Source organism: Anabrus simplex, chromosome 3 (assembly GCF_040414725.1).
Source record: "Anabrus simplex isolate iqAnaSimp1 chromosome 3, ASM4041472v1, whole genome shotgun sequence".
NCBI lineage: Eukaryota > Metazoa > Arthropoda > Insecta > Orthoptera > Tettigoniidae > Anabrus > Anabrus simplex.
In genome coordinates, this window is record NC_090267.1 from 458,517,575 (window position 1) to 458,529,198 (window position 11,624).

The 11,624-nt window shown below is 45.3% G+C and overlaps 6 non-coding genes across 6 annotated transcripts; all 6 read right to left on the reverse strand.

The window, feature by feature from the left end:
* Window positions 1-5,102: 5,102 nt before the first annotated feature.
* TRNAP-CGG (transfer RNA proline (anticodon CGG)) lies at window positions 5,103-5,184 on the reverse strand. The gene has a single exon. It is a non-coding gene; the product is annotated as a tRNA-Pro (tRNA).
* Window positions 5,185-5,255: 71 nt separating this feature from the next.
* On the reverse strand, window positions 5,256-5,336 carry TRNAS-UGA (transfer RNA serine (anticodon UGA)). Its single transcript has one exon. It is a non-coding gene; the product is annotated as a tRNA-Ser (tRNA).
* A 77-nt stretch (window positions 5,337-5,413) lies between these two features.
* TRNAS-CGA (transfer RNA serine (anticodon CGA)) lies at window positions 5,414-5,495 on the reverse strand. Its single transcript has one exon. It is a non-coding gene; the product is annotated as a tRNA-Ser (tRNA).
* Window positions 5,496-10,270: 4,775 nt separating this feature from the next.
* Window positions 10,271-10,352, reverse strand: TRNAS-UGA (transfer RNA serine (anticodon UGA)). The gene has a single exon. It is a non-coding gene; the product is annotated as a tRNA-Ser (tRNA).
* A 77-nt stretch (window positions 10,353-10,429) lies between these two features.
* Window positions 10,430-10,520, reverse strand: TRNAS-UGA (transfer RNA serine (anticodon UGA)). The gene has a single exon. It is a non-coding gene; the product is annotated as a tRNA-Ser (tRNA).
* Window positions 10,521-10,709: 189 nt separating this feature from the next.
* Window positions 10,710-10,791, reverse strand: TRNAS-CGA (transfer RNA proline (anticodon CGG)). The gene has a single exon. It is a non-coding gene; the product is annotated as a tRNA-Ser (tRNA).
* Between the last annotated feature and the right edge of the window lie 833 nt (window positions 10,792-11,624).

The window sequence follows — 11,624 nt, forward strand, 5'->3', positions numbered from 1 at the left end:
ACTAGATTGCTAGATAGGGTCTTTTCCGACATCAAATTCGAGTACTTGTATCACTATCTTGATGATGTCGTCGTATTTTCGGAGACTTTTGAAGAACATCTAGATCATCTGCGAGAAGTTCTTAATCGCCTTCGTAAGGCCGGGTTAACCGTGAAGTTGTCCAAGGTTGCCTTTGCTAAGCCCTCCATGTCATTCCTAGGGGATATTGTGTCGCCTGATGGTGTTGCCGTCGATCATTCTAGAACACAGGCCATCCGTGATTTTAAACCTCCTAAGGACATCAAAGGTATCGCCAGGTTCATTGGTATGGTGAATTTCTTCAGGAAGTTTATTCCTAACTTTGCTAATAGAGCGGCGCCCTTGAACCTTCTTCGTAGGAAAGGCATCAAATTTGAGTGGGGACCTTCTCAACAAGCCGCTTTTGAAGATCTTAAATTAGCTCTCTGTAATGCCCCTGTCCTTGCTATGCCGGATTTCTCAAAGAAATTCATCGTCCAAACCGACGCGTCGTCGTCGGCGGTAGCAGCAGTCCTTCTTCAAGAGACTGAATTAGGGAGGCGACCCATCGCCTATGCCTCTAGGACTCTATCGGCTCAAGAAGCCAAGTATTCCATCTATGAGCTCGAAGGTTTGGCAGTCTTATTTGCCTTAGAAAAGTTCCGTCTCTATCTGCAACATGTCAAATTCGACTTGGAGACGGATAATCAAGCCCTAAGCTGGGTCTTAGGTAGGCCGCGTCGTACTGGTCGTATAGCCCGGTGGGCTATCCGAATTTCGGCATTCCAATTTGACGTAGGCATATCAGAGGTACCGAAAATGTTGTCGCAGACGGACTCAGCTGTATGTTTTCCAATGACGTCGAGACCCATGAACCGGTCGATAGTTCATCACCTCCCGAGTCCATACTCTCTGAGGTTAATGCCATCTTAACAGATGCTCCCATGCTCTTTAGGGACATTGAGAAATATCAACGTGAAGATCCGACGCTGTCTCCGATAATGGAAACCCTTTCTTCTGGGGAACATGTTGTCCCTTATGTACTGAGGAATGGTGTTTTATGTTGCCCTTCGAGGCATGATAAGATGATGAAAGTTGTCGTTCCAGCTGGTTACGGATCATGATAAACATGTGTTGGGATTTTCTGCAGAGAAAAGTGATATTAGTGAAGTAAGTTCTGCCGAAGGGAAATTTGTAAGTGACAGGATCATACCTGGAATAAGTACTGCAGGCTCGAATTAACAGGGTTCGGTCCCAGCTGATGCAAATGTTCAACAGTCGCAAAAGAGACAGCACGAGTTCGATTTCAGTTCAAGTAGCGAATATGTCATTGAGAGTGGTGACGATAATACTGATTACAGCTCAACCAGTGCAAGTTCTTTGTCAACTTATACTGAAAATGGACAAAGAAGGTCGCGCTTTGATCCAAAATTCCATCGTGATGTAAAGGGAGAGATTTTACGGAAAACAAAACAAAACAAATAAGGGCGAAATAATGCTTCTCATCGCCATACTGTTGCCGCAGGAGTTTGTACAGAAAACTAAATTAGAGCACTATATTTCTCGCATTCGCTTGTTCACTACGCCTATTTTCTATGAGCTGATGACACAGATGAGATTTTTTCACCCCGAACCATGTGGCCTAGACGGTTGAGGCGCTGGCCAGCTTTCTAACCGTAACTTGGCAGATTCGATTCTTGCTCAGACCGGTGGTATTTGAAGTTGCTCAAATACGTCGGCCTTTTGTCAGTAGATTTACTGTCATGTAAAAGAACTCCTGCGGGAATAAATTCCGGCACCTCACCGTCTCCGAAAACCCTAAAAGTAGATATAGGGACGTAAAGCCAATCATATTATTATTATTATTATTATTATTATTATTATTATTATTATTATTATTATTATTATTATTATTATTATTATTATTCCGAGGTATCTGTGGAACAGCAGAGGTGAAAGAAGGTGCGGGGGTGAACAGGTCTCAGGCTACGAAATTAAAGCTAATTTAAAATTTAACAAGGTTATATTTTCTTTGCAAAATCAAGAAATAACAAGCATGGCAGGTACAGAGTAGCAAGGCAACAAAAGTACAATTACAGTATTTACAGGATTTGGGCTTCGAGCCCCGAACTCACAATACTTGAGCAATTAGCCCAGCTTTACCCCAAAACAAATTTCAACAGAGGGGCGGAAAACCCCATTCATGCCCAGGAGCACTTGCTCCTGATTACACAGTAAAGCCTCCTCGAGGCACGCAGAACCAAATTTCAAAATGAGCAAACCGCTCTCAACGTTCAAGCCTATAAAAGGCCACACAAAACTCCACCTTCAAGTTGTCCTCTAAGGACATAAACACAGGGGTAAAATACCCAACCTACTGAGGCCTATTAAGTGAGAAAAGGTTAATTACATGGCCTCCAAAATACCAATTTGAGAGGAGGCGATCTGCACTCCTAATACATTTTGTTTAAAACCTAATCTGGCTCTAGGCCGCTAATGCAAGGGCTAATCCCATACTAAAGAGGTGACTTTAGAATGAAACAATTTACATTACGTTAAGGAAGAAACGGTTGAGAAAGAAAATAAGTTCACCTCAATGCAATATGAGTGGGAGCTCGAGAGGGTTAAGCACTCTCTATCCCAATATGCAGCTTAAGAGAGAATAGATACTAAGAGTCTTTACATTTTAGGGAAAGGTTACATGGTGGAAAAGCATCGGACCTGCCCCGAGAGTTAAACTGCTGAGCTAGCAAGAAAAGAAGTTATTAAACGGCCATTACCTTGTAGTTGAACTGCTGCCCGAAGAAAGAGGCGCTTCCCGCCCCCTGCTATGCACTTTACACACAAAAAGATGTTACTGGAGTGGCGCGGAGACCCGAAAATCAGCAGTTTATATACTCTCGCGGAAAGTTCAAGGCGTTTCAGGAATGAGTACACCCGCCCACAATCATTTTATTGGCTAGGGTTAAGCAACATATCCCCTTTGGGGAAGATACACCTGATTGGATATAAATTAATTAAAGAAATTCGGGATTGGCTAAATTCAAAACAAGGGGAAAGAAATGGTTAATATTGCCAACTTAAACGATGACTGCAAGAAATTTAACAAAGAACAAACTTATGAATTCAAATTTTCTCCAAAAAACAGTTCTTGCACTTCGCACTAGGGTGCCCCATTGTAGTTCTTCAGTAGTGTCCTCTAGAAGAGAAAGTTCACACTTCTTACTACAGGCAAAACAAAAATACATCGAAAACGACCCAGTTCAGAAACTTCAAAATTTCCAAATAGTGACATCTTCTGAAAAACTTGAAAATTAACATCTTAGATAAGGTTCAGACTTCTTCCAGTAGGGGAGTTTCAACTGGCGCAAAGTTTGAATTAGCGACGTGGAGGTGTACCGCCCGGTACAATTATTATTAGATTTTCCCCCACAGATTTTTACATACGTCTGACATTGAGGTGAATCATCATCATCATCATAATCTGTTTACCCTCGAGGTTCGGTTTATCCCTCGGGCTAAGCGAGGGATCCCACCTCTACCGCATCAAGGGCAGTGTCCTGGAGTTTCAGACGCTTGGTCGGGGGATACAACTGGGGAGTATGAACAGTACCTCGCCCAGGCAGCCTCACCTGCTATGCTGAACAGGGGCCTTCTGGAGGGATGGGAAGATCCGAAGGGATAGGCAAGGAAGTGGAAAGGAAGCGGCCGTGGCCTTAAGTTAGGTACCATCCCGGCATTCGCCTGGAGGAGAAGTGGGAAACCACGGAAAACCACTTGGAGGATGGCTGAGGTGTGAATCGAACACACCTCTACTGAGTTGACCCCCCGAGGCTGAGTGGACCCCGTTCCAGCCCTCGTACCACTTCTCAAACTTCGTGGCACAGCTGGGAATCGAACCCGGACATCCGGGGGTGGCAGCTAATCACGCTAACCACTACACCACAGAGGCGGACAATGAGGTAAATAATGGACAAATTCCTCCCAAAATATACAAGATAAATACAGTATCTGACCACCTGTTAGCAACATTTTCGGAAGCTTATACCTAGTCTAGAAGGTTTACATACCAAGGAAACGATCGCGTTTCGGAATGGAATCATATAAATTATGCGACGCCGAGGTAGGTCATATAACATGATCTGCTTCCGTGGGTGTCATAATGAATAGCTGTGAAATACGTAACACTGTGAAGATTGTAAATACTGTAAATATTACCTGTATTGCAGTGTAATATAGTCAGTGTATGTCATGAGTTGTAGGTAGGCTATATAAACTTGATCCCTCGAAAGAGCTACCAACATAACAGAAAATTTCGTGAGTATTATAACTTATTGTGTTGCAAATCTTTTAGGTACACGTGAACTTTTAAATCCATAATTTACATGTACAGAAAATGTATTTCCAGGCAGAGATTGTTAGTGAAGTACGTAAAATATTCAGGTAAAAGTTACTGTATAAACAAAAACCTGAGCTTTGCTAATAGGACGAAGTAACCTCGGTATAACAGTGTGAGAGCACTTAGTACGTTCTTTCACAAGGCATTAACAAATTAAGATAATAGAACTTTCCAACAATTAAAGATATTACTTTCAAGTAAATATTCCTCTTAGGGTCCTTCAGTAGTTAATTATAGTCTAAGATAGATTTTAATAAAGTATTTAAAAATTTTCTTCAACCAAGGAAATCGCTCCCCACCAGGGCGTGAGGCGGTATATACAGTTCTCTCCGCTTAAGGGGTTAAGTGAGTACGGAATTATGAATACCTAGCAAGTCGGTGGAAATGTCTTCTTTAAAAAATCGCTGTGGCCAGGATTCGAACCTGTGCGGGTAGAACCAATTCGATTTCGATGCCAACTCCTTAAGCACTCGGAAACTGTAACTGCTATGCAGTAAGTGAGCAAGGAATTATGAATAACTAGCATATCGGTGGAAACGTCTTCTTTAAAAAATCGCTGCGGACAGGATTCGAACCTGTGCGGGTAGATCCCATTGCATTACAAGTCCAACCCCTTAAAAACCCGGACACCGCAGCTGCTGTGCGTTATGTGCGTAAGGAATATGAATAACTAGTATATCGGTGGAAATAGCTTCCTTAAAAAAGTCGCCGCAGACAGGATTCGAACCTGTGCGTCTAGAACCCATTGGTTTCCGAGACCTACTCCTTAACCACTCGGACACCGCAGCTGCTATGGCGTGAGTGAGTAAGGAATTATGAATAACTAGCATATCAGTGGAAATGTCTTCGTTAAAAAAGTCGCTGCGGACAGGATTCGAACCTGCGCGGTAGAACCCACTGGATTTCAAGTCCAACCCCTTAACCACTCGGGCACCGCAGCTGCTATAGAGTAAGAGCGTAGGGAATTAAGAATAACTAGTCGGCCTTTATCTGTGGAAATGTCTTCCTAAAAAAAGTCGCTGCGGACAGGATTCGAACCTGTGCAGGTAGAACCCATTGGATTTCGAGTCCAACTCCTTAACCACTCGGACACCGCAGCTGCTTTGCATTAACCTGTTCGTTAGGAGATGCGCCGAGATCCGCGGCTACAAATCGCTCGCTCGGCGGGAAACGCTGATATATTCATCATCATCATCTGTTTACCCTCCAGGTTCGGTTTTTCCCTCGGACTTAGCGAGGGATCCCACCTCTACCGCCTCAAGGGCAGTGTCCTGGAGCTTCAGACTCTTGGTCGGGGGATACAACTGGGGAGTATGACCAGTACCTCGCCCAGGCGGAATCACCTGCTATGCTGAACAGGGGCCTTGTGGAGGGATGGGAATATTGGAAGGGATAGGCAAGGAAGTGGGAAGGAAGCGGCCGTGGCCTTAAGTTAGGAGAAGTGGGAAACCACGGAAAACCACTTCCAGGATGGCTGAGGTGGGAATCGAACCCGCATCTACTCAGTTGACCTCCCGAGGCTGAGTGGACCCCGTTCCAGCCCTCGTACCGGGCCTCCGGGGGTGGCAGCTAATCACGCTAACCACTACACCACAGAGGCGGACGCTGATATATTCCCCGATTAAAATTACATTTATTTTCTCAGTTGCCTGCCTGCAGAAGTTTTTTTTCCTTTCCAGCAGCGTATTCTGAATGAGTCTGCCCTCTGATGTGAATTTTTTCAACTATGTTCTCCCAATACCAATGTGTCACCAACGAGTTGCATCATAAAGAACGCAGCTTACGTCCGAGCAAGAACGACCTGAGGCCTAATAGCTTCGCGCTGAAGCTTTAGCTCATCGCCTAACCGTCCGTTGCATGTAATAATATTGCTGTAGAAGGGGTTTTTAGAGATTATGATACTGAACAGACCTCTCTCTGATGACAGCTCAGAACTGTGAAATGATTTATTATCCCCGGTCTTGTCTTCTTCCTTCACGACTGGAGTGTATGTTTACCGCGACTTACACAACATTTATTACCGTACGCATCCGTAATACAGGCACAATTTATGATTTCCGTCCAAACTGTAGAGATGAGTGTTCTATTTGATCCGTTTTCTTACATGTTTTCCGCTAAAATGTCTAAAAGGAATTACCGGCCCCCACCGTTGGCGGGAGACGATTTACGGATCATGATACACCATGTGTTGGGATTTTCTGCAGAGAAAAGTGATATTAGTGAAGTAAGTTCTGCCGAAGGGAAATTTGTAAGTGACAGGATCATACCTGGAATAAGTACTGCAGGCTCGAAATTACAGGGTTCGGTCCCAGCTGATGAAAATGATCAACAGTCGCAAAAGAGACAGCACGAGTTCGATTTCAGTTCAAGTAGCGACTATGCCATTGAGAGTGGTGATGATAATACCGATTACAGCTCAACCAGTGCAAGTTCTTCGTAAACTTATACTGAAAATGGACAAAGAAGGTCGCGCTTTGATGCAAAATTCCATCGTGATGTAAAGGGAGAGATTTTACGGAAAACAAAACAAAACAAATAAGGACGAAATAATGCTTCTCATCGCCATACTGTTGCGGCAGGGGTTTGTACAGAAAACTAAATTAGAACACTATATTTCTCGCATTCGCTTGTTCACTACGCCTATTTTCTATGAGCTGATGACACAGATGATATTTTTCACGCCGAACCATGTGGCCTAGATGGTTGAGGCGCTGGCCAGCTTTCTAACCGTAACTTGGCAGATTCGATTCTTGCTCAGACCTGTGGTATTTGAAGTTGCTCAAATACGTCGGCCTTTTGTCAGTAGATTTACTGTCATGTAAAAGAACTCCTGCTGGACTAAATTCTGTCAACTCACCGTCTTCGAAAACCCTAAAAGTAGATAGTGGGACTTAAAGCCAATCATATTATTACACTGACTGACAGAGCAAATGCAACAACAAGGAGGAGTGGTTCGAAAGGAATGAATGTTGGGGGAAAAACAGAGACGGCACGGACGAATAATTGATGTTTATTTCAAACCGATATGCAGGTTAAACTATGCGCACGCCATCGACTCAGTAGGATGTAGGACCATCGCGAGCGGCGAAGCACGCAGAAACACGTCGAGGTACATTGTCAATAAGAGTGCGGATGGTGTCCTGAGGGATGGTTCTCCATTCTCTGTCAACCATTTGCCACAGTTGGTCGTCCGTACGAGGCTGGGGCAGAGTTTGCAAACGGCGTCCAATGAGATCCCACACGTGTTCGATTGGTGAGAGATCCGGAGAGTACGCTGGCCACGGAAGCATCTGTACACCTCGTAGAGCCTGTTGGGAGATTCGAGCAGTGTGTGGGCGGGCATTATCCTGCTGAAACAGAGCATTGGGCAGCCCCTGAAGGTACGGGAGTGCCACCGGCCGCAGCACATGCTGCACGTAGCGGTGGGCATTTAACGTGCCTTGAATACGCACTAGAGGTGACGTGGTATCATACGCATAGCGCCCCAAACCATGATGCCGCGTTGTCTAGCGGTAGGGCGCTCCACAGTTACTGCCGGATTTGACCTTTCTCCACGCCGACGCCACACTCGTCTGCGGTGCCTATCACTGACAGAACAGAAGCGTGACTCATCGCAGAACACGACGTTCCGCCATTCCCTCATCCAAGTCGCTCTAGACCGGCACCATGCCAGGCGTGCACGTCTATGCTGTGGAGTCAATGGTAGTCTTCTGAGCGGACGCCGGGAGTGCAGGCCTCCTTCAACCAATCGACGGGAAATTGTTCTGGTCGATATTGGAACAGCCAGGGTGTCTTGCACATGCTGAAGAATGACAGTTGACGTGGCGTGCGGGGCTGCCACCGCTTGGCGGCGGATGCGCCGATCCTCGCGTGCTGACGTCACTCGGGCTGCGCCTGGACCCCTCGCACGTGCCACATGTCCCTGCGCCAACCATCTTTGCCACAGGCGCTGCACCGTGGACACATCCCTATGGGTATCGGCTGCGATTTGACGAAGCGACCAACCTGCCCTTCTCAGCCCGATCACCACACCCCTCGTAAAGTCGTCTGTCTGCTGGAAATGCCTCCGTTGACGGCGGCCTGGCATTCTTAGCTATACACGTGTCCTGTGGCACACGACAACACGTTCTACAATGACTGTCGGTTGAGAAATCACGGTACGAAGTGGGCCATTCGCCAACGCCATGTCCCATTTATCGTTCTCTACGTGCGCAGCACAGCGGCGCATTTCACGTCATGAGCATACCTCAGTGACGTCAGTCTACCCTGCAATTGGTATAAAGTTCTGACCACTCCTTCTTCGTGTTGCATTTGCTCCGTCAGTCAGTGCATTATTATTATTAGATTTTCCCCCACAGATTTTTACATACGTCTGACATTGAGGTGAATCATCATCATCATCATCATCATAATGATCTGTTTACCCTCCAGGTTCGGTTTAACCCTCGGACTTAGCGAGGGATCCCACGTCTACCGCCTCAAGGGCAGTGTCCTGGAGTTTCAGACGCTTGGTCGGGGGATACAACTGGGGAGTACGAACAGTACCTCGCCCAGGCAGCCTCACCTGCTATGGGGAACAGAGGCCTTCTGGAGGGATGGGAAGATCCGAAGGGTTAGGCAAGGAGGTGGAAAGGAAGCGGCCGTGGCCTTAAGTTAGGTACCATCCCGGCATTCGCCTGGAGGAGAAGTGGGAAACCACGGAAAACCACTCCAGGATGGCTGAGGTGGGAATCGAACACACCTCTACTCAGTTGACCTCCCGAGGCTGAGTGGACCCCGTTCCAGCCCTCGTACCATTTTTCAAACTTCGTGGCACAGCTGGGAATCGAACCCGGACATCCGGGGGTGGCAGCTAATCACGCTAACCACCACACCACAGAGACGGACAATGAGGTGAATAATGGACAAGTTCCTCCCAAATTATACAAGATAAATACAGTATCTGACCACCTGTTAGCAACATTTTCGGAAGCTTATACCTAGTCTAGAAGGTTTACATACCAAGGAAACGATCGCGTTTCGGAATGGAATCATATAAATTATGCGACGCCGAGGTAGGTCATATAACATGATCTGCTTCCGTGGGTGTCATAATGAACAGCTGTGAAATACGTAACACTGTGAAGATTGTAAATACTGTAAATATTACCTGTATTGCAGTTTAATATAGTCAGTGTATGTCATGAGCTGTAGGTAGGCTATGTAAACTTGATCCCTCGAAAGAGCTACCAACATAACAGAAAATTTCGTGAGTATTATAACTTATTGTGTTGCAAATCTTTTAGGTACACGTGAACTTTTAAATCTATAATTTACAGGTACAGAAAATTTATTTCCAGGCAGAGATTGTTAGTGATGTATGTAAAATATTCAGGTAGAAGTTACTGTATAAACAAAAACCTGAGCTTTGCTATTAGGACGAAGTAACCTCGGTATAACAGTGTGAAAGCACTTACACAAGGCATTGACAAATTAAGATAATAGAACTTTCCAACAATTAAAGATATTACTTTCAAGTAAATATTCCTCTTAGGGTCCTTCAGTAGTTAATTATAGTCTAAGATAGTTTTTAATAAAGTACTTAAAAATTTTCTTCAACCAAGGAAATCGCTCCCCTCCAGGGCGTAAAGCGGTATATACAGTTCTCTCCGCTTAAGGGGTTAAGTGAGTACGGAATTATGAATACCTAGCAAATCGGTGGAAAAGTCTTCTTTAAAAAATCGCTGTGGCCATGATTCGAACCTGTGCGGGTAGAACCAATTCGATTTCGATGCCAACTCCTTAAGCACTCGGAAACTGTAGGTGGTATGCAGTAAGTGAGCAAGGAATTATGAATAAATAACATATCGGTGGAAACGTCTTCATTAAAAATGTCGCTGCGGACAGGATTCGAACCTGTGCGGGTAGAACCCATTGGATTTCAAGTCCAACTCCTTAACCACTCGGACACCGTAGCTGCTGTGCACTAAGTGCGTAAGGAATTATGAATATCTGGTAGGCCTCTATCGGTGGAAATGTCTTCCTCAAAAGAATCGCTGCGGACAGGATTCGAACCTGTGCGGGTAGAGCGGGTAGAACCCATTGAATTTCAAGCCCAACCCCTTAACCACTCGGGCACCGCAGCTGCTATGCAATAAGTGAGTAAGGGATTATGAATAACTAGCATATCGGTGGAAATAGCTTCCCTAAAGATGTCGCCGCGGTCAGGTTTCGAACCTGAGGGGGGTAGAACCCATTGGATTACTGCTGGGCAGTGAGTGAATAAGGGATTACGAATAACTAGCATTTCCGTGGAAATGTGCTCCTTAAATGTCGCTGCGGACGGGATTCGAACCTGTGCGGATAGAACCCATTGGATTTCGAGTCCAACTCCTTACCCACTCGAACACCGCAGCTGCTGTGCGTACACCCGTGCGGTAGGATATGCGGCGAGATCCGCGGCTACAAATCGCTCGCTCGGCGGGGAACGCTGATATATTCCCCGATTAAAATTACATTTATTTTCTCAGTTGCTTGCCTGCAGAAGTTTTTTCCTTTCCAGCAGCGTATTCTGAATGAGTCTGCCCTCTGATGTGAATTTTTTCAACTATGTTCTCCCAATACCAATGTGTCACCAACGATTTGCAACACAAAGAACGCAGCTTACGTCCGAGCAAGAACGACCTAAGGCCTAATAGCTTCGCGCTGAAGCTTTAGCTCATCGCCTAACCGTCCGTTACATGTAATAATATTGCTGTAGAAGGGGTTTTTAGAAATTATGATACTGAACAGACCTCTCTCTGATGACATCTTAGAAATGTGAAATGATTTATTATCCCCGGTCTTGTCTTCTTCCTTCACGACTGGAGTGTATGTTTACCGCGACTTACACAACATTTATTACCGTACGCATCCGTAATACAGGCACAATTTATGATTTCCGTCCAAACTGTAGAGATGAGTGTTCTATTCGATCCGTTTTCTTACATGTTTTCCGCTAAAATGTCTAAAAGGAATTACCGGCCCCCACCGTTGGCGGGAGACGATTTACGGATCATGATAAACCATGTGTTGGGATTTTCTGCTGAGAAAAGTGATATTAGTGAAGTAAGTTCTGCCGAAGGGAAATTTGTAAATGACAGGATCATACCTGGAATAAGTACTGCAGGCTCGAATTTACAGGGTTCGGTCCCAGCTGATGCAAATGATCAACAGTCGCAAAAGAGACAGCACGAGTTCGATTTCAGTT